The following is a 15,727-nucleotide window of genomic DNA, read 5'->3' on the forward strand; positions in this document are numbered from 1 at the left end:
TTGTAGGTATCAAGAGGAGCTTCGTGTGAACAGGCTGAAGCTCCCGTAACTTTTAGCCGATCGAAAGTTATGTCCGTTTGAAACTGCAGCTCCTGTTCCTCCGATCCGCAATTCGAGAGACAAAAAAAATAAAGAATTCATTCACTATTGGGTGCGATCATTACCAGCACTAATGCACCGGATCCCATCAGAACTCCGAAGTTAAGCGTGCTTGGGCGAGAGCAGTACTAGAATGGGTGACCCCCTGGGAAGTCCTCGATTTGCACCCCTTTTTCATGAATTTCTTATTTTCTTACTCGTACTGCTTGTTTTTCCGATTCCTCGCCGTCCTATTTTCGACTTTTTCAGTCCAATCCGCGGATAGAAAAGATGCAATAGACTTAATCACACGACGTGAACGTGCGATTTGGGTGACGCAGGACGCTTCAGTGGGTCCCAGCGCGCCCTCCGGGAAAAACGCCCCGAAAGACCATCTCCGGTTGTAATTTGAGCGTCTCCGTCTCTTAGACCGAGATACTTGGTGTAGGTATCGAGAGGAGCTTCGTGTGAACAGGCTGAAGCTCCCGTAACTCTTAGCCGATCGAAAGTTATGTCCGTTTGAAACTACTACTCCTGTTTCTCCGATCCGCAATTCGAGAGACAAACAATAAAAATTCATTCACTTTTGTGTGCGATCATAACAGCACTAATGCACCGCATCCCATCAGAACTCCGAAGTTAAGCGTGCTTGGGCGAGAGCAGTACTAGGATGGGTGACCCCCTTGGAAGTCCTCGTGTTGCACTCCTTTTTCATTAATTTCTTTTTTTCTTACTCGTACTTCTTATTTTTCCGATTCCCGGCCGTCCTATTACCGACTCTTTCAGTCCAATCCACGGATAGAATAGAGGCAATAGACTTAATCACATGACGTGAACGTGCGATCTGGGTGACGCAGGCCGCTTTAGTGGGTTCAGCACGCCCCGAAAGACCATCTCCGTGTTGTAATTTGAGCGTCTCCGTCTCATAGACCGAGATACTTGCTGTAGGTATAAAGAGGAGCTTCGTGTGAACAGGCTGAAGCTCCCGTAACTCTTAGCAGATCGATATTTATGTCCGTTTGAAACTGCAGCTCCGGATCCTCCGATCCGCAATTAGAGAGACAAAAAAATAAAGAATTCATTCATTGTTGGGTGCGATCATATCAGCACTAATGCATCGGATCCCATCAGAACTCCGAAGTTAGGCGTGCTTGGGCGAGAGCAGTACTAGGATGGGTGACCCCCTGGGAAGTCCTTGTGTTGCACCTTTTTTTCATAAATTTCTTTTTTTCTTACTCGTACTTCTTGTTTCCGATTCCTCGCCGTCCTATTACCGACTCTTTCAGTCCAATCCGCGGATAGAAAAGATGCAATAGACTTAATCACACGACGTGAACGTGCGATCTGGGTGACGCAGGCCGCTTTAATGGGTCCCTGCATGCCCTACGGGTAAAACGCCCCAAAAGACCATATCCGGGTTGTAATTTAAGCGTCTCCGTCCCTTAGACCGAGATACTTGCTGTAGGTATCGAGAGGCGCTTCGTGTGAACAGGCTGAAGCTCCCGTAACTCTTAGCCGATCGAAAGTTATGTCCGTTTGAAACTGCAACTCCTGTTCCTCCGATCCGCAATTCGAGAGACAAAACAATAAAAATTCATTCACTATTGGGTGCGATCATTCCAGCACTAATGAACCGGATCCCATCAGAACTTCGAAGTTAAGCGTGCTTGGGCGAGAGCAATACTAGGATGGGTGACCTCCTGGGAAGTCCTCGTGTTGCACCCCTTTTTCATTAATTTCTTTTTTTCTAACTCGTACTTCTTGTTTTTCCGATTCCTCGCCGTCCTATTTCCGACTCTTTCAGTCCAATCCGCGGATAAAAAAGATGCAATAGACTGAATCACACGACGTGAACGTGCGATCTGGGTGACGCGGGCGACTTCGGTGGGTCCTAGCACGTCCTACGAGAAAAATGCCCCAAAAGACCATCTTCGGGTTTGAATTTGAGCTTCTCCGTCTCTTATACCGAGATACGCGCTGTAGGTATCGAGAAGAGCTTCGCGTGAGCAGGCTGAAGCTCCCGTAACTCTCAGCAGATCGAAAGTTATGTCCGTTTGAAACTGCAGCTCCTGTTCCTCCGATCCGCAATTCGAGAGACAAAAAAATAAAGAATTTATTCATTGTTGCGTGCCATCATACCAGTACTAATGTACCGGATCCCATCAGAACTCCGAAGTTAAGCGTGCTTGGGCGAGAGCAGTACTAGGATGGGTGACCCCCTGGGAAGTCCTCGTGATGCACCCCTTTTTCATTAATTTCTTTTTTTCGTACTCGTACTTCTTATTTTTCCGATTCCTCGCCGTCCTATTACCGACTTTTTCAGTCCAATCCGCGGATAGAAAAGATGCAATAGACTTAATCACACAACGTGAACGTGCGATCTGGGTGACGCAGGCCGTTTCAGTGGGTCCCAGCGCGCCCTACAAGAAAAACGCCCCGAAAGACCATCTCCGGGTTGTAATTTGAGCGTCTCCGTCTCTTAGACCGAGATACTTGTTGTAGGTATCAAGAGGAGTTTCGTGTGAACAGGCTGAAGCTCCCGTAACTTTTAGCCGATCGAAAGTTATGTCCGTTTGAAACTTCAGCTCCGGATCCTTCGATCTGCAATTCGAGAGACAAAAAAATAAAGAATTCATTCATTGTTGGGTGCGATCATATCAGCACTAATGCATCGGATCCCATCAGAACTCCGAAGTTAGGCGTGCTTGGGCGAGAGCAGTACTAGGATGGGTGACCCCCTGGGAAGTCCTTGTGTTGCACCCTTTTTTCATTAATTTCTTTTTTTCTTACTCGTACTTCTTGTTTTTCCGATTCCTCGCCGTCCTATTACCGACTCTTTCAGTCCAATCCGCGGATAGAAAAGATGCAATAGACTTAATCACACGACGTGAACGTGCGATCTGGGTGACGCAGGCCGCTTTAATGGGTCCCTGCATGCCCTACGGGAAAAAGCCCCGAAAGACCATATCCGGGTTGTAATTTAAGCGTCTCCGTCTCTTAGACCGAGATACTTGCTGTAGGTATCGAGAGGAGCTTCGTGTGAACAGGCTGAAGCTCCCGTAACTCTTAGCAGATCGAAAGACCATCTCCGGGTTGTAATTTGAGCGTCTCTGTCTCTTAGACCGAGATACTTGTTGTAGGTATCAAGAGGAGTTTCGTGTGAACAGGCTGAAGCTCCCGTAACTTTTAGCCGATCGAAAGTTATGTCCGTTTGAAACTGCAGATCCTGTTCCTTCGATCCGCAATTCGAGAGACAAAAAAATAAAGAATTCATTCACTGTTGGGTGCGATCATACCAGCACTAATGCACCGGATCCCATCAGAACTCCGAAGTTAAGCGTGCTTGGGCGAGAGCAGTACTAGGATGGGTGACCCCTTTGGAAGTCCTCGTGTTGCACCCCTTTTTCATTAATTTTTTTTTTTTCGTACTCGTACTTCTTATTTTTCCGATTCCTCGCCGTCCTATTACCGACTTTTTCAGTCCAATCCGCGGATAGAAAAGATGCAATAGACTTAATCACACGACGTGAACGTGCGATCTGGGTGACGCAGGCCGTTTCAGTGGGTCCCAGCGCGCCCTACGGGAAAAACACCCCGAAAGACCATCTCCGGGTTGTAATTTGAGCATCTCCGTCTCTTAGACCGAGATACTTGTTGTAGGTATCAAGAGGAGTTTCGTGTGAACAGGCTGAAGCTCCCGTAACTTTTAGCCGATCGAAAGTTATGTCCGTTTGAAACTGCAGCTCCTGTTCCTCCGATCCGCAATTCGAGAGACAAAAAAATAAAGAATTCATTTACTGTTGGGTGCGATCATACCAGCACTAATGCACCGGATCCCATCAGAACTCTGAAGTTAAGCGTGCTTGGGCGAGAGCAGTACTACGATGGGTGACCCCCTGGGAAGTCCTCGTGTTGCACCCCTTTTTCATTAATATCTTTTTTTCGTACTCGTACTTCTTATTTTTCCGATTCCTCGCCGTCCTATTACCGACTTTTTCAGTCCAATCCGCGGATAGAAAAGATGCAATAGACTTAATCACACGATGTGAACGTGCGATCTGGGTGACGCAGGCCGTTTCAGTGGGTCCCAGCGCGCCCTACGGGAAAAACCCCCCGAAAGACCATCTCCGGGTTGTAATTTGAGCGTCTCCGTCTCTTAGACCGAGATACTTGTTGTAGGTATCAAGAGGAGTTTCGTGTGAACAGGCTGAAGCTCCCGTAACTTTTAGCCGATCGAAAGTTATGTCCGTTTGAAACTGCAGCTCCTGTTCCTCCGATCCGCAATTCGAGAGACAAAAAAATAAAGAATTCATTTACTGTTGGGTGCGATCATACCAGCACTAATGCACCGGATCCCATCAGAACTCTGAAGTTAAGCGTGCTTGGGCGAGAGCAGTACTAGGATGGGTGACCCCCTGGGAAGTCCTCGTGTTGCACCCCTTTTTCATTAATATCTTTTTTTCGTACTCGTACTTCTTATTTTTCCGATTCCTCGCCGTCCTATTACCGACTTTTTCAGTCCAATCCGCGGATAGAAAAGATGCAATAGACTTAATCACACGACGTGAACGTGCGATCTGGGTGACGCAGGCCGTTTCAGTGGGTCCCAGCGCGCCCTACGGGAAAAACCCCCCGAAAGACCATCTCCGGGTTGTAATTTGAGCGTCTCCGTCTCTTAGACCGAGATACTTGTTGTAGGTATCAAGAGGAGTTTTGTGTGAACAGGCTGAAGCTCCCGTAACTTTTAGCCGATCGAAAGTTATGTCCGTTTGAAACTGCAGCTCCTGTTCCTCCGATCCGCAATTCGAGAGACAAAAAAATAAAGAATTCATTTACTGTTGGGTGCGATCATACCAGCACTAATGCACCGGATCCCATCAGAACTCCGAAGTTAAGCGTGCTTGGGCGAGAGCAGTACTAGGATGGGTGACCCCCTGGGAAGTCCTCGTGTTGCACCCCTTTTTCATTAATTTCTTTTTTTCGTACTCGTACTTCTCATTTTTTCGATTCCTCGCCGTCCTATTACCGACTTTTTCAGTCCAATCCGCGGATAGAAAAGATGCAATAGACTTAATCACACGACGTGAACGTGCGATCTGGGTGACGCAGGCCGTTTCAGTGGGTCCCAGCGCGCCCTACGGGAAAAACGCCCCGAAAGACCATCTCCGGGTTGTAATTTGAGCGTCTCCGTCTCTTAGACCGAGATACTTGTTGTAGGTATCAAGAGGAGTTTTGTGTGAACAGGCTGAAGCTCCCGTAACTTTTAGCCGATCGAAAGTTATGTCCGTTTGAAACTGCAGCTCCTGTTCCTCCGATCCGCAATTCGAGAGACAAAAAAATAAAGAATTCATTTACTATTGGGTGCGATCATACCAGCACTAATGCACCGGATCCCATCAGAACTCCGAAGTTAAGCGTGCTTGGGCGAGAGCAGTACTAGGATGGGTGACCCCCTGGGAAGTCCTCGTGTTGCACCCCTTTTTCATTAATATCTTTTTTTCTTACTTGTACTTCTTATTTTTCCGATTCCTTGCCGTCCTATTACCGACTTTTTCAGTCCAATCCGCGGATAGAAAAGATGCAATAGACTTAATCACACGACGTGAACGTGCGATCTGGGTCCCAGCATGCCCTACGGGAAAAACGCCCCAAAAGACCATCTTCGGGTTGTAATTTGAGCGTCTCCGTCTCTTAGACCGAGATTCTTGCTGTAGGTATAAAGAGGAGCTTCGTGTGAACAGGCTGAAGCTCCCGTAACTCTCAGCAGATCGAAAGTTATGTCCGTTTGAAACTGCAGCTCCTGTTCCTCCGATCCGCAATTCGAGAGACAAAAAAATAAAGAATTCATTCACTGTTGAGTGCGATCATACCAGTACTAATGCACTGGATCCCATCAGAACTCCGAAGTTAAGCGCGCTCGGGCGAGAGCAGTACTAGGATGGGTGACCCCCTGGGAAGTCCTCGTGTTGCACCCCTTTTTCATTAATTTCTTTTTTTCGTACTCGTACTTCTTATTTTTCCGATTCCTCGCCGTCCTATTACCGACTTTTTCAGTCCAATCCGCGGATAGAAAAGATGCAATAGACTTAATCACACGACGTGAACGTGCGATCTGGGTGACGCAGGCCGTTTCAGTGGGTCCCAGCGCGCCCTACGGGAAAAACGCCCCGAAAGACCATCTCCGGGTTGTAATTTGAGCGTCTCCGTCTCTTAGACCGAGATACTTGTTGTAGGTATCAAGAGGAGTTTCGTGTGAACAGGCTGAAGCTCCCGTAACTTTTAGCCGATCGAAAGTTATGTCCGTTTGAAACTGCAGCTCCTGTTCCTCCGATCCGCAATTCGAGAGACAAAAAAATAAAGAATTCATTTACTGTTGGGTGCGATCATACCAGCACTAATGCACCGGATCCCATCAGAACTCCGAAGTTAAGCGTGCTTGGGCGAGAGCAGTACTAGGATGGGTGACCCCCTGGGAAGTCCTCGTGTTGCACCCCTTTTTCATTAATTTCTTTTTTTCGTACTCGTACTTCTTATTTTTCCGATTCCTCGCCGTCCTATTACCGACTTTTTCAGTCCAATCCGCGGATAGAAAAGATGCAATAGACTTAATCACACGACGTGAACGTGCGATCTGGGTGACGCAGGCCGTTTCAGTGGGTCCCAGCGCGCCCTACGGGAAAAACGCCCCGAAAGACCATCTCCGGGTTGTAATTTGAGCGTCTCCGTCTCTTAGACCGAGATACTTGTTGTAGGTATCAAGAGGAGTTTCGTGTGAACAGGCTGAAGCTCCCGTAACTTTTAGCCGATCGAAAGTTATGTCCGTTTGAAACTGCAGCTCCTGTTCCTCCGATCCGCAATTCGAGAGACAAAAAAATAAAGAATTAATTTACTGTTGGGTGCGATCATACCAGCACTAATGCACCGGATCCCATCAGAACTCCGAAGTTAAGCGTGCTTGGGCGAGAGCAGTACTAGGATGGGTGACCCCCTGGGAAGTCCTCGTGTTGCACCCCTTTTTCATTAATATCTTTTTTTCGTACTCGTACTTCTTATTTTTCCGATTCCTCGCCGTCCTATTACCGACTTTTTCAGTCCAATCCGCGGATAGAAAAGATGCAATAGACTTAATCACACGACGTGAACGTGCGATCTGGGTGACGCAGGCCGTTTCAGTGGGTCCCAGCGCGCCCTACGGGAAAAACCCCCCGAAAGACCATCTCCGGGTTGTAATTTGAGCGTCTCCGTCTCTTAGACCGAGATACTTGTTGTAGGTATCAAGAGGAGTTTCGTGTGAACAGGCTGAAGCTCCCGTAACTTTTAGCCGATCGAAAGTTATGTCCGTTTGAAACTGCAGCTCCCGTTCTTCCGATCCGCAATTCGAGAGACAAAAAAATAAAGAATTCATTTACTGTTGGGTGCGATCATACCAGCACTAATGCACCGGATCCCATCAGAACTCTGAAGTTAAGCGTGCTTGGGCGAGAGCAGTACTACGATGGGTGACCCCCTGGGAAGTCCTCGTGTTGCACCCCTTTTTCATTAATATCTTTTTTTCGTACTCGTACTTCTTATTTTTCCGATTCCTCGCCGTCCTATTACCGAATTTTTCAGTCCAATCCGCGGATAGAAAAGATGAAATAGACTTAATCACACGACGTGAACGTGCGATCTGGGTGACGCAGGCCGTTTCAGTGGGTCCCAGCGCTCCCTACGAGAAAAACCCCCCGAAAGACCATCTCCGGGTTGTAATTTGAGCGTCTCCGTCTCTTAGACCGAGATACTTGTTGTAGGTATCAAGAGGAGTTTCGTGTGAACAGGCTGAAGCTCCCGTAACTTTTAGCCGATCGAAAGTTATGTCCGTTTGAAACTGCAGCTCCTGTTCCTCCGATCCGCAATTCGAGAGACAAAAAAATAAAGAATTCATTTACTGTTGGGTGCGATCATACCAGCACTAATGCACCGGATCCCATCAGAACTCCGAAGTTAAGCGTGCTTGGGCGAGAGCAGTACTAGAAGTCCTCGTGTTGCACTCTTTTTCATTAATTTTTTTTTCTTACTCGTACTTCTTATATTTCCGATTCCCCGCCGTCCTATTACCGACTCTTTCAGTCCAATCCGCGGATAGAAAAGATGCAATAGACTTAATCACACGACGTGAACGTGCGATCTGGGTGACGCAGTCCGCTTCAGTGGGTCCCAGCATGCCCTACGGGAAAAACGCCCCAATAGACCATCTTCGGGTTGTAATTTGAGCGTCTCCGTCTCTTAGACCGAGATTCTTGCTGTAGGTATAAAGAGGAGCTTCGTGTGAACAGGCTGAAGCTCCCGTAACTCTCAGCAGATCGAAAGTTATGTCCGTTTGAAACTGTAGCTCCTGTTCCTCCGATCCGCAATTCGAGAGACAAAAAAATAAAGAATTCATTCACTGTTGAGTGCGATCATACCAGTACTAATGCACCGGATCCCATCAGAACTCCGAAGTTAAGCGCGCTTGGGCGTGAGCAGTACAAGGATGGGTGACCCCCTGGGAAGTCCTCGTGTTGCACCCTTTTTTCATTAATATCTGGCCGTCCTATTACCGACTTTTTCAGTCCAATCCGCGGATAGGAAAGATGCAATAGACTTAATCACACGACGTGAACGTGCAATCTGGGTGACGCAGGCCGTTTCAGTGGGTCCCAGCGCGCCCTACGGGAAAAACGCCCCGAAAGACCATCTCCGGGTTGTAATTTGAGCGTCTCTGTCTCTTAGACCGAGATACTTGTTGTAGGTATCAAGAGGAGTTTCGTGTGAACAGGCTGAAGCTCCCGTAACTTTTAGCCGATCAAAAGTTATGTCCGTTTGAAACTGCAGCTCCTAATCCTCTGATCCGCAATTCGAGAGACAAAAAAATAAAGAATTCATTTACTGTTGGGTGCGATCATACCAGCACTAATGCACCGGATCCCATCAGAACTCCGAAGTTAAGCGTGCTTGGGCGAGACCAATACTAGGATGGGTGACCCCTTGGGAAGTCCTCGTGTTGCACCCCTTTTTCATTAATTTCTTTTTTTCGTACTCGTACTTCTTATTTTTCCGATTCCTCGCCGTCCTATTACCGATTTTTTCAGTCCAATCCGCGGATAGAAAAGATGCAATAGACTTAATCACACGACGTGAACGTGCGATCTGGGTGACGCAGGCCGTTTCAGTGGGTCCCAGCGCGCCCTATGGGAAAAACGCCCTGAAAGACCATCTCCGGGTTGTAATTTGAGCATCTCCGTCTCTTAGACCGAGATACTTGTTGTAGGTATCAAGAATAGTTTCGTGTGAACAGGCTGAAGCTCCCGTAACTTTTAGCCGATCGAAAGTTATGTCTGTTTGAAACTGCAGCTCCTGTTCCTCCGATCCGCAATTCGAGAGACAAAAAAATAAAGAATTCATTTACTGTTGGGTGCGATTATACCAGCACTAATGCACCGAATCCCATCAGAACTCCGAAGTTAAGCGTGCTGGGGCGTAAGCAGTACTAGGATGGGTGACCCTCCGGGAAGTCCTCGTGTTGCACCCTTTTTTCATTAATATCTTTTTTTCTTACTCCTACTTCTTATTTTTCCGATTCCTCGCCGTCCTATTACCGACTTTTTTAGTCCAATCCGCGGATAGAAAAGATGCAATAGACTTAATCACACGACGTGAACGTGCGATCTGGGTGATGCAGGCCGTTTCAGTGGGTCCCAGCGCGCCCTACGGGAAAAACCCCCCGAAAGACCATCTCCGGGTTGTAATTTGAGCGTCTCCGTCTCTTAGACCGAGATACTTGTTGTAGGTATCAAGAGGAGTTTCGTGTGAACAGGCTGAAGCTCCCGTAACTTTTAGCCGATCGAAAGTTATGTCCGTTTGAAACTGCAGCTCCTGTTCCTCCGATCCGCAATTCGAGAGACAAAAAAATAAAGAATTCATTTACTGTTGGGTGCGATCATACCAGCACTAATGCACCGGATTCCATCAAAACTCCGAAGTTAAGCGTGCTTGGGCGAGAGCAGTACTAGGATGTGTGACCCCCTGGGAAGTCCTCGTGTTGCACTCTTTTTCATTAATTTTTTTTTCTTACTCGTACTTCTTATATTTCCGATTCCCCGCCGTCCTATTACCGACTCTTTCAGTCCAATCCGCGGATAGAAAAGATGCAATAGACTTAATCACACGACGTGAACGTGCGATCTGGGTGACGCAGTCCGCTTCAGTGGGTCCCAGCATGCCCTACGGGAAAAACGCCCCAATAGACCATCTTCGGGTTGTAATTTGAGCTTCTCCGTCTCTTAGACCGAGATTCTTGCTGTAGGTATAAAGAGGAGCTTCGTGTGAACAGGCTGAAGCTCCCGTAACTCTCAGCAGATCGAAAGTTATGTCCGTTTGAAACTGTAGCTCCTGTTCCTCCGATCCGCAATTCGAGAGACAAAAAAATAAAGAATTCATTCACTGTTGAGTGCGATCATACCAGTACTAATGCACCGGATCCCATCAGAACTCCGAAGTTAAGCGCGCTTGGGCGTGAGCAATACCAGGATGGGTGACCCCCTGGGAAGTCATCGTGTTGTACCCCTTTTTCATTAATATCTTTTTTTCTTACTCGTACTTCTTATTTTTCCGATTCCTCGCCGTCCTATTACCGACTTTTTCAGTCCAATCCGCGGATAGAAAAGATGTAATAGACTTAATCACACGACGTGAACGTGCGATCTGGGTGACGCAGGCCATTTCAGTGGGTCCCAGCGCGCCCTACGGGAATAACGCCCCGAAAGACCATCTCCGGGTTGTAATTTGAGCGTCTCCGTCTCTTAGACCGAGATACTTGTTGTAGGTAACAAGAGGAGTTTCGTGTGAACAGGCTGAAGCTCCCGTAACTTTTAGCCGATCAAACGTTATGTCCGTTTGAAACTGCAGCTCCTGTTCCTCCGATCCGCAATTCGAGAGACAAAAAAATAAAGAATTCATTTACTGTTGGTTGCGATCATACCAGCACTAATGCACCGGATCCCATCAGAACTCCGAAGTTAAGTGTGCTTGGGCGAGAGCAGTACTAGGATGGGTGACCCCCTGGGAAGTCCTCGTGTTGCACCCTTTTTTCATTAATTTCTTTTTTTCGTACTCGTACTTCTTATTTTTCCGATTCCTCGCCATCCTATTACCGACTTTTTCAGTCCAATCCGCGGATAGAAAAGATGCAATAGACTTAATCACACGACGTGAACGTGCGATCTGGGTGACGCAGGCCGTTTCAGTGGGTCCCAGCGCGCCCTACGGGAAAAACGCCCTGAAAGACCATCTCCGGGTTGTAATTTGAGCATCTCCGTCTCTTAGACCGAGATACTTGTTGTAGGTATAAAGAGGAGCTTCGTGTGAACAGACTGAAGCTCCCGTAACTCTCAGCAGATCGAAAGTTATGTCCGTTTGAAACTGTAGCTCATGTTCCTCCGATCCGCAATTCGAGAGACAAAAAAATAAAGAATTCATTCACTGTTGAGTGCGATCATACCAGTACTAATGCACCGGATCCCATCAGAACTCCGAAGTTAAGCGCGCTTGGGCGTGAGCAGTACCAGGATGGGTGACCCCCTGGGAAGTCCTCGTGTTGTACCCCTTTTTCATTAATATCTTTTTTTCTTACTCGTACTTCTTATTTTTCCGATTCCTCGCCGTCCTATTACCGACTTTTTCAGTCCAATCCGCGGATAGAAAAGATGCAATAGACTTAATCACACGACGTGAACGTGCGATCTGGGTGACGCAGGCCGTTTCAGTGGGTCCCAGCGCGCCCTACGGGAAAAACGCCCCGAAAGACCATCTCCGGGTTGTAATTTGAGCGTCTCCGTCTCTTAGACCGAGATACTTGTTGTAGGTATCAAGAGGAGTTTCGTGTGAACAGGCTGAAGCTCCCGTAACTTTTAGCCGATCAAAAGTTATGTCCGTTTGAAACTGCAGCTCCTGTTCCTCCGATCCGCAATTCGAGAGACAAAACAATAAAGAATTCATTTACTGTTGGTTGCGATCATACCAGCACTAATGCACCGGATCCCATCAGAACTCCGAAGTTTAGCGTGCTTGGGCGAGAGCAGTACTAGGATGGGTGACCCCCTGGGAAGTCCTCGTGTTGCACCCCTTTTTCATTAATTTCTTTTTTTCGTACTCGTACTTCTTATTTTTCCGATTCCTCGCCGTCATATTACCGACTTTTTCAGTCCAATCCGCGGATAGAAAAGATGCAATAGACTTAATCACACGACGTGAACGTGCGATCTGGGTGACGCAGGCCGTTTCAGTGGGTCCCAGCGCGCCCTACGGGAAAAACGCCCTGAAAGACCATCTCCGGGTTGTAATTTGAGCATCTCCGTCTCTTAGACCGAGATACTTGTTGTAGGTATCAAGAGGAGTTTCGTGTGAACAGGCTGAAGCTCCCGTAACTTTTAGCCGATCGAAAGTTATGTCTGTTTGAAACTGCAGCTCCTGTTCCTCCGATCCGCAATTCGAGAGACAAAAAAATAAAGAATTCATTTACTGTTGGGTGCGATTATACCAGCACTAATGCACCGGATCCCATCAGAACTCCGAAGTTAAGCGTGCTGGGGCGTGAGCAGTACTAGGATGGGTGACCCCCCTGGGAAGTCCTCGTGTTGTACCCCTTTTTCATTAATATCTTTTTTTCTTACTCGTACTTCTTATTTTTCCGATTCCTTGCCGTCATATTACCGACTTTTTTAGTCCAATCCGCGGATAGAAAAGATGCAATAGACTTAATCACACGACGTGAACGTGCGATCTGGGTGACGCAGGCCGTTTCAGTGGGTCCCAGCACGCCTATGGGAAAAACGCCCCGAAAGACCATCTCCGGGTTGTAATTTGAGCGTCTCCGTCTCTTAGACCGAGATACTTGTTGTAGGTATCAAGAGGAGTTTCGTGTGAACAGGCTGAAGCTCCCGTAACTTTTAGCCGATCAAAATTTATGTCCGTTTGAAACTGCAGCTCCTGTTCCTCCGATCCGCAATTCGAGAGACAAAACAATAAAAAATTCATTTACTGTTGGTTGCGATCATACCAGCACTAATGCACCGGATCCCATCAGAAATCCGAAGTTAAGCGTGCTTGGGCGAGAGCAGTACTAGGATGGGTGACCCCCTGGGAAGTCCTCGTGTTGCACCCCTTTTTCATTAATTTCTTTTTTTCGTACTCGTACTTCTTATTTTTCCGATTCCTCGCCGTCCTATTACCGACTTTTTCAGTCCAATCCGCGGATAGAAAAGATGCAATAGACTTAATCACACGACGTGAACGTGCGATCTGGGTGACGCAGGCCGTTTCAGTGGGTCCCAGCGCGCCCTACGGGAAAAACGCCCTAAAAGACCATCTCCGGGTTGTAATTTGAGCATCTCCGTCTCTTAGACCGAGATACTTGTTGTAGGTATCAAGAGGAGTTTCGTGTGAACAGGCTGAAGCTCCCGTAACTTTTAGCCGATCGAAAGTTATGTCTGTTTGAAACTGCAGCTCCTGTTCCTCCGATCCGCAATTCGAGAGACAAAAAAATAAAGAATTCATTTACTGTTGGGTGCGATTATACCAGCACTAATGCACCGAATCCCATCAGAACTCCGAAGTTAAGCGTGCTGGGGCGTGAGCAGTACTAGGATGGGTGACCCCCCGGGAAGTCCTCGTGTTGCACCCCTTTTTCATTAATATCTTTTTTTCTTACTCGTACTTCTTATTTTTCCGATTCCTCGCCGTCCTATTACCGAATTTTTTAGTCCAATCCGCGGATAGAAAAGATGCAATAGACTTAATCACACGACGTGAACGTGCGATCTGGGTGACGCAGGCCGTTTCAGTGGGTCCCAGCGCACCCTACGGGAAAAACCCCCCGAAAGACCATCTCCGGGTTGTAATTTGTGCGTCTCCGTCTCTTAGACCGAGATACTTGTTGTAGGTATCAAGAGGAGTTTCGTGTGAACAGGCTGAAGCTCCCGTAACTTTTAGCCGATCGAAAGTTATGTCCGTTTGAAACTGCAGCTCCTGTTCCTCCGATCCGCAATTCGAGAGACAAAAAAATAAAGAATTCATTTACTGTTGGGTGCGATCATACCAGCACTAATGCACCGGATTCCATCAAAACTCCGAAGTTAAGCGTGCTTGGGCGAGAGCAGTACTAGGATGTGTGACCCCCTGGGAAGTCCTCGTGTTGCACTCTTTTTCATTAATTTTTTTCTTACTCGTACTTCTTATATTTCCGATTCCCCGCCGTCCTATTACCGACTCTTTAAGTCCAATCCGCGGATAGAAAAGATGCAATAGACTTAATCACACGATGTGAACGTGCGATCTGGGTGACGCAGTCCGCTTCAGTGGGTCCCAGCATGCCCTACGGGAAAAACGCCCCAATAGACCATCTTCGGGTTGTAATTTGAGCTTCTCCGTCTCTTAGACCGAGATTCTTGCTGTAGGTATAAAGAGGAGCTTCGTGTGAACAGGCTGAAGCTCCCGTAACTCTCAGCAGATCGAAATTTATGTCCGTTTGAAACTGTAGCTCCTGTTCCTCCGATCCGCAATTCGAGAGACAAAAAATTAAAGAATTCATTCACTGTTGAGTGCGATCATACCAGTACTAATGCACCAGATCCCATCAGAACTCCGAAGTTAAGCGCGCTTGGGCGTGAGCAATACCAGGATGGGTGACCCCTTGGGAAGTCATCGTGTTGTACCCCTTTTTCATTAATATCTTTTTTTCTTACTCGTACTTCTTATTTTTCCGATTCCTCGCCGTCCTATTACCGACTTTTTCAGTCCAATCCGCGGATAGAAAAGATGTAATAGACTTAATCACACGACGTGAACGTGCGATCTGGGTGACGCAGGCCGTTTCAGTGGGTCCCAGCGCGCCCTACGGGAATAACGCCCCGAAAGACCATCTCCGGGTTGTAATTTGAGCGTCTCCGTCTCTTAGACCGAGATACTTGTTGTAGGTATCAAGAGGAGTTTCGTGTGAACAGGCTGAAGCTCCCGTAACTTTTAGCCGATCAAAAGTTATGTCCGTTTGAAACTGCAGCTCCTGTTCCTCCGATCCGCAATTCGAGAGACAAAAAAATAAAGAATTCATTTACTGTTGGTTGCGATCATACCAGCACTAATGCACCGGATCCCATCAGAACTCCGAAGTTAAGCGTGCTTGGGCGAGAGCAGTACTAGGATGGGTGACCCCTTGGGAAGTCCTCGTGTTGCAACCTTTTTTCATTAATTTCTTTTTTTCGTACTCGTACTTCTTATTTTTCCGATTCCTCGCCGTCCTATTACCGACTTTTTAAGTCCAATCCGCGGATAGAAAAGATGCAATAGACTTAATCACACGACGTGAACGTGCGATCTGGGTGACGCAGGCCGTTTCAGTGGGTCCCAGCGCGCCCTACGGGAAAAACGCCCTGAAAGACCATCTCCGGGTTGTAATTTGAGCATCTCCGTCTCTTAGACCGAGATACTTGTTGTAGGTATCAAGAGGAGTTTCGTGTGAACAGGCTGAAGCTCCCGTAACTTTTAGCCGATCGAAAGTTATGTCTGTTTGAAACTGCAACTCCTGTTCCTCCGATCCGCAATTCGAGAGACAAAAAAATAAAGAATTCATTTACTG

At 47.4% G+C, this 15,727-nt stretch overlaps 29 non-coding genes and 1 pseudogene across 29 annotated transcripts; all 30 read left to right on the forward strand.

Moving 5' to 3' along the window:
- The first annotated feature begins 149 nt into the window (after positions 1–149).
- Positions 150–269, forward strand: LOC140868095 (5S ribosomal RNA). The gene has a single exon (XR_012145529.1). It is a non-coding gene; the product is annotated as a 5S ribosomal RNA (ribosomal RNA).
- Positions 270–666: 397 nt separating this feature from the next.
- Positions 667–785, forward strand: LOC140868507 (5S ribosomal RNA). Its single transcript, XR_012145921.1, has one exon. It is a non-coding gene; the product is annotated as a 5S ribosomal RNA (ribosomal RNA).
- A 383-nt stretch (positions 786–1,168) lies between these two features.
- Positions 1,169–1,287, forward strand: LOC140868224 (5S ribosomal RNA). The gene has a single exon (XR_012145651.1). It is a non-coding gene; the product is annotated as a 5S ribosomal RNA (ribosomal RNA).
- Positions 1,288–1,684: 397 nt separating this feature from the next.
- Positions 1,685–1,803, forward strand: LOC140867997 (5S ribosomal RNA). Its single transcript, XR_012145435.1, has one exon. It is a non-coding gene; the product is annotated as a 5S ribosomal RNA (ribosomal RNA).
- A 400-nt stretch (positions 1,804–2,203) lies between these two features.
- On the forward strand, positions 2,204–2,322 carry LOC140868287 (5S ribosomal RNA). The gene has a single exon (XR_012145712.1). It is a non-coding gene; the product is annotated as a 5S ribosomal RNA (ribosomal RNA).
- Positions 2,323–2,722: 400 nt separating this feature from the next.
- Positions 2,723–2,841, forward strand: LOC140867990 (5S ribosomal RNA). Its single transcript, XR_012145428.1, has one exon. It is a non-coding gene; the product is annotated as a 5S ribosomal RNA (ribosomal RNA).
- A 519-nt stretch (positions 2,842–3,360) lies between these two features.
- On the forward strand, positions 3,361–3,479 carry LOC140870389 (5S ribosomal RNA). The gene has a single exon (XR_012147353.1). It is a non-coding gene; the product is annotated as a 5S ribosomal RNA (ribosomal RNA).
- A 401-nt stretch (positions 3,480–3,880) lies between these two features.
- On the forward strand, positions 3,881–3,999 carry LOC140870424 (5S ribosomal RNA). Its single transcript, XR_012147386.1, has one exon. It is a non-coding gene; the product is annotated as a 5S ribosomal RNA (ribosomal RNA).
- A 400-nt stretch (positions 4,000–4,399) lies between these two features.
- Positions 4,400–4,518, forward strand: LOC140869836 (5S ribosomal RNA). Its single transcript, XR_012146829.1, has one exon. It is a non-coding gene; the product is annotated as a 5S ribosomal RNA (ribosomal RNA).
- A 400-nt stretch (positions 4,519–4,918) lies between these two features.
- On the forward strand, positions 4,919–5,037 carry LOC140869009 (5S ribosomal RNA). Its single transcript, XR_012146403.1, has one exon. It is a non-coding gene; the product is annotated as a 5S ribosomal RNA (ribosomal RNA).
- A 400-nt stretch (positions 5,038–5,437) lies between these two features.
- Positions 5,438–5,556, forward strand: LOC140870001 (5S ribosomal RNA). Its single transcript, XR_012146987.1, has one exon. It is a non-coding gene; the product is annotated as a 5S ribosomal RNA (ribosomal RNA).
- Positions 5,557–5,934: 378 nt separating this feature from the next.
- On the forward strand, positions 5,935–6,053 carry LOC140870464 (5S ribosomal RNA). Its single transcript, XR_012147424.1, has one exon. It is a non-coding gene; the product is annotated as a 5S ribosomal RNA (ribosomal RNA).
- A 400-nt stretch (positions 6,054–6,453) lies between these two features.
- On the forward strand, positions 6,454–6,572 carry LOC140870350 (5S ribosomal RNA). Its single transcript, XR_012147314.1, has one exon. It is a non-coding gene; the product is annotated as a 5S ribosomal RNA (ribosomal RNA).
- Positions 6,573–6,972: 400 nt separating this feature from the next.
- On the forward strand, positions 6,973–7,091 carry LOC140870465 (5S ribosomal RNA). Its single transcript, XR_012147425.1, has one exon. It is a non-coding gene; the product is annotated as a 5S ribosomal RNA (ribosomal RNA).
- Positions 7,092–7,491: 400 nt separating this feature from the next.
- LOC140870435 (5S ribosomal RNA) lies at positions 7,492–7,610 on the forward strand. The gene has a single exon (XR_012147397.1). It is a non-coding gene; the product is annotated as a 5S ribosomal RNA (ribosomal RNA).
- A 400-nt stretch (positions 7,611–8,010) lies between these two features.
- On the forward strand, positions 8,011–8,111 carry LOC140869543 (5S ribosomal RNA; annotated as a pseudogene).
- Positions 8,112–8,508: 397 nt separating this feature from the next.
- On the forward strand, positions 8,509–8,627 carry LOC140867977 (5S ribosomal RNA). Its single transcript, XR_012145415.1, has one exon. It is a non-coding gene; the product is annotated as a 5S ribosomal RNA (ribosomal RNA).
- A 363-nt stretch (positions 8,628–8,990) lies between these two features.
- Positions 8,991–9,109, forward strand: LOC140868740 (5S ribosomal RNA). The gene has a single exon (XR_012146142.1). It is a non-coding gene; the product is annotated as a 5S ribosomal RNA (ribosomal RNA).
- A 400-nt stretch (positions 9,110–9,509) lies between these two features.
- LOC140868369 (5S ribosomal RNA) lies at positions 9,510–9,628 on the forward strand. Its single transcript, XR_012145790.1, has one exon. It is a non-coding gene; the product is annotated as a 5S ribosomal RNA (ribosomal RNA).
- Positions 9,629–10,028: 400 nt separating this feature from the next.
- On the forward strand, positions 10,029–10,147 carry LOC140870353 (5S ribosomal RNA). The gene has a single exon (XR_012147317.1). It is a non-coding gene; the product is annotated as a 5S ribosomal RNA (ribosomal RNA).
- A 397-nt stretch (positions 10,148–10,544) lies between these two features.
- Positions 10,545–10,663, forward strand: LOC140868988 (5S ribosomal RNA). The gene has a single exon (XR_012146382.1). It is a non-coding gene; the product is annotated as a 5S ribosomal RNA (ribosomal RNA).
- Positions 10,664–11,063: 400 nt separating this feature from the next.
- Positions 11,064–11,182, forward strand: LOC140868074 (5S ribosomal RNA). The gene has a single exon (XR_012145508.1). It is a non-coding gene; the product is annotated as a 5S ribosomal RNA (ribosomal RNA).
- A 400-nt stretch (positions 11,183–11,582) lies between these two features.
- Positions 11,583–11,701, forward strand: LOC140867919 (5S ribosomal RNA). Its single transcript, XR_012145359.1, has one exon. It is a non-coding gene; the product is annotated as a 5S ribosomal RNA (ribosomal RNA).
- Positions 11,702–12,101: 400 nt separating this feature from the next.
- Positions 12,102–12,220, forward strand: LOC140869502 (5S ribosomal RNA). The gene has a single exon (XR_012146782.1). It is a non-coding gene; the product is annotated as a 5S ribosomal RNA (ribosomal RNA).
- Positions 12,221–12,620: 400 nt separating this feature from the next.
- LOC140867899 (5S ribosomal RNA) lies at positions 12,621–12,740 on the forward strand. The gene has a single exon (XR_012145339.1). It is a non-coding gene; the product is annotated as a 5S ribosomal RNA (ribosomal RNA).
- Positions 12,741–13,139: 399 nt separating this feature from the next.
- Positions 13,140–13,258, forward strand: LOC140869003 (5S ribosomal RNA). The gene has a single exon (XR_012146397.1). It is a non-coding gene; the product is annotated as a 5S ribosomal RNA (ribosomal RNA).
- A 400-nt stretch (positions 13,259–13,658) lies between these two features.
- LOC140870401 (5S ribosomal RNA) lies at positions 13,659–13,777 on the forward strand. The gene has a single exon (XR_012147365.1). It is a non-coding gene; the product is annotated as a 5S ribosomal RNA (ribosomal RNA).
- A 400-nt stretch (positions 13,778–14,177) lies between these two features.
- On the forward strand, positions 14,178–14,296 carry LOC140870354 (5S ribosomal RNA). Its single transcript, XR_012147318.1, has one exon. It is a non-coding gene; the product is annotated as a 5S ribosomal RNA (ribosomal RNA).
- Positions 14,297–14,691: 395 nt separating this feature from the next.
- LOC140869309 (5S ribosomal RNA) lies at positions 14,692–14,810 on the forward strand. Its single transcript, XR_012146688.1, has one exon. It is a non-coding gene; the product is annotated as a 5S ribosomal RNA (ribosomal RNA).
- A 400-nt stretch (positions 14,811–15,210) lies between these two features.
- LOC140868139 (5S ribosomal RNA) lies at positions 15,211–15,329 on the forward strand. The gene has a single exon (XR_012145570.1). It is a non-coding gene; the product is annotated as a 5S ribosomal RNA (ribosomal RNA).
- The last annotated feature ends 398 nt before the right edge of the window (positions 15,330–15,727 follow it).

This window comes from Henckelia pumila, chromosome 4, assembly GCF_033568475.1.
Source record: "Henckelia pumila isolate YLH828 chromosome 4, ASM3356847v2, whole genome shotgun sequence".
Lineage (NCBI taxonomy): Eukaryota > Viridiplantae > Streptophyta > Magnoliopsida > Lamiales > Gesneriaceae > Henckelia > Henckelia pumila.